At 45.2% G+C, this 3,383-nt stretch overlaps 1 pseudogene; it reads left to right on the top strand.

Moving 5' to 3' along the window:
• Positions 1–545: 545 nt before the first annotated feature.
• Positions 546–2,933, top strand: LOC113926606 (annotated as a pseudogene).
• The last annotated feature ends 450 nt before the right edge of the window (positions 2,934–3,383 follow it).

The following is a 3,383-nucleotide window of genomic DNA, read 5'->3' as shown; positions in this document are numbered from 1 at the left end:
TAAAAGTTTGTTATGAAGGAAAGGAAAAGGTCGATTCTGGGAGGGGGTGGGGTGCTGTAGGTGCAGGTGCTGTAGGCAGGTTTTCTGTTTGTTTTGTTTTCAAGACAGGAGAAACTTGAACATGCTTATATGCTGAAGAGAAAGAGAGCACGTGGCTGAAAACGTGGGAGGAGATAAATAATGGTATCAGGTCCTGGAAGAGGAAGGAAGTTATGGAATTTGATTTAAAAATAGGTATATATATGTGTGTGTGTGTATATACATTTATATATCAGTAAGACTGTATAAGATAAAAATCAATTCTCTCTGGATGGGATTTTTCATATAATAACATAGAATATACCTAATATTTTAAGTGGAGGTACTATTAATAGCCACAGAGTATAACCCAAACTTAAATGATGACTTTAACATTTTATCTTGAAAAGTGATTTTTCCAAAATGCTTTACTTTGCCTTCTTAAACAAAATGTTCTGAACCTAATTTGACCTTTGCTTGATGATTCACTTTGAACATCAGTCATTGTCCAATGCTATAATACCGCCATGCCCTCAGGAACATTTGAGGTCCTCGGGGCTGTTAGCCCAATACTAAATGGCTCCAGACAGCTGTGACTTTAGAGCGGTTCTCTCTTCCCACCCTGTCATTTGTCACTCCTCTGCCGTTGTCAGTGTATCCTGACTCCCTGCTTTTCGTGTGTTGCCTTCACTTTGTAGCCAAGAGCAGCTCCGGCCACCCCCAAAGTGCAGACACAGACCTGGGCCAACTTGTTCAGCCTCTCAGGTGCCTTCATGCAGAGCCCTGGCCCAAAGGAACTGGGCCTTCCTGCCTCGGGGTCCCCACCTGTTCTTCAGGTGGGAGCTGAGGAAGCTGCAAATCTGACTTCTTGGGTATAGAGACACAATTGGCAAGCCCTACAGCTTGGTTGAGCCTCCCTGTGGTCTCCAGGCACTCTTCTTTCTCCTGGAGGTGTATAGACCTGAGTCATCAGGAGGCTTTCATTAAACCCTCATCTGCATATGGTCCTGAGCTATAGGGCACTGCTGTAAATGAGTCATGAAACCTGACTAGTGTCTTACTTCTGTTTTTGTTTTCCTGTCAATGGGGCCAAATTATTTTGTCCCTGGTAAAAGTAGCTAGATTTTTACAGCTTCCTTTCCTGCTCTCTAGGAACTAACCCCAGACAGATTACCCCACAGTTAGAAGCTTTGTCTACCCCTGGTGGGAGGTATACGTCTTTCTTTGGCATACCTGCACACACGTGCACACAGAGGCAGAGGTGGGTGATAATTGGGTCTGCACACTGACATCCATAATAACTGCAGGATGGTTTCCCTCTACTTTCTCTGGCTCCTTCCTCGTTCCTGAGGTCTCCCATAGACAGAAGGAACTGGCACTGAGGAGTCCAGAATTATGAAGGAAACCACAATGTCACTCCAAAATATGCCATTTTGGCAGAGGATTATTTCGAGCTAAAGGCACTTGAAAAACAGCCAGCTCAAGAAGGGTGCTCTGACCTTCCCTTTTCTTCCTAAAAGCAGGAGATGAAACTCCCATGTGAAAGATGTCTTCTCTGTACCTGGAGGTAAAAAACATTCTTATCACCAGAATCGGGTAGTTGAAGCTGAGAGAATTCTGTACAAACAGACCTTGTTAAAATGACTCTTTTCTTTCCTTTAGCTCCCCCATATTTTTAGTAACTTTTCCACAGTTCTCTCTAATAACCAACCTTGTATAAAAGCATTTAGGTTTTGCCACCTTTTTGGGTCTTCATTTCCTTACAAAGGCTTCCCATGTCACATAAAACTTACATTAAATAAAACGTGTATGATTTTCTCCTGTTAATTAGTTTTATGTCAGTTTAATTCTTAGACCCAGCTGGAGACTCTAGGAAAGTAGAGGTAAAGTTTTCCTTGTCTTCCAATTACCTCTGGAAAATGATAGCTTTGCCTTGGGAGGAAGGGGTCAGATTTTTCTGCTGTCCTCTCCTTTAAAATGTCTAGTAAACCTCTAGATGCAGAGGCTTGTATAGTTGTCCATCAGGCACACACATACAGGTAGAAGCACATTTTCAGAGGCCCATGTGATGTGGTCAAGGCTGTTGTCAGCAAGCCCCAGTGGGTTTCTCAGCAGTTGGTTGCCATTAAATTATCTATGGCAAGTGTTGCCATCCAACATTTATATGGCGAGACCCTGCCTATTAAGTGTGCAATGATCACTGAGTTGCCAATAAGGAGATCCTGGAGGCTGTACAAGTGAAAATAGTTTTCTGTTTCTCTCTCCCTAAAGCAATTTTTCCCCTTGGGTGTTATGTAATAAGCTCTGTAGGAGCAGTTGGTTATGGTGGTAAAATCTACTTCCAAGTAGGAGAGTAAAAAATTTAAATCGATAAGAACCAGTTACATTTGATTAAAAAAAAAAAATGGTACCACTTTGAGCGGTCCCGCGGGGGGCTCGGCGTTGGCGGCCCCAGCCCCCGGGCGGGGCAGTGGTGGCCCAGGGCCCCGCATCTACTTTCAGAGGCCCCCTGGGGCTGCAGGCGAGGGCCCGGCGGCGCGGACGACGAGGGCCCAGTGAGGCGCCAAGGGAAGGTCACGGTCAGGACGACCTCAAGGAGCTACGGAAGCGCCTCAACCTAGAGGGGTGGATCCCGGAGCAGCTCACTCGCCTCTATGACTGCCAGGAAGAGGAGATCCCAGAGTTGGAGACTGATGTGGACGAACTCCTGGACATGGCGAGTGATGATACCCGGGCTGCCAGGGTCAAGGAGCTGCTGGTTGACTGTTACAAACCCATTGAGGCCTTCATCTCTGGCCTGCTGGACAAGATCCGGGGCATGCAGAAGCTGAGCACACCCCAGAAGAAGTAAGGGTCCTTGACCCAGGTGAACGGTGGCTTCCACAGGATAATCGCTGCCCCCCGACCTCGTAGCAACAGCAATACCCGGGGGACCCTGTGGCCAGACCTGGTGCCTGTGCCCCTGGCCCAGGGGCCTCTTCCCTGCCCCCTCAGTTTTCCATTTTGGGGTTTTTTTATTGTTATTAAACTGATGGGACTTAAAAAAATGATACCATTTTTTGTGTAAGCAAATATGTGTATATATAGATACGTAGAAAATCATTTGAAAAAATGTACTTAAGAGTATTAACAGTAGTTTTGTATGGTGATGACAGAAGTACTTTGAAAAGTATTCACTGGCTCTGTAAGGTATAATTTACATATACTCATTCAAGATACATACAAAATACACTTACTTTAAGCACACAACTTGAATTTTGACAATGTATACACATTTGTAATCGCCATCACAATCAAGACAAAACATGTGCATCTCCCCCCTGGAAGTTTCTTCATGCCTCTTCTGATCAATGCCACATCCCCCA

The sequence above is a fragment of the Zalophus californianus genome, chromosome 4 (assembly GCF_009762305.2).
Source record: "Zalophus californianus isolate mZalCal1 chromosome 4, mZalCal1.pri.v2, whole genome shotgun sequence".
Classification (NCBI taxonomy): Eukaryota; Metazoa; Chordata; class Mammalia; order Carnivora; family Otariidae; genus Zalophus; species Zalophus californianus.
Note: the sequence above shows the minus strand (reverse complement) of the source record. Positions and strands in the feature narration are given on the sequence as shown.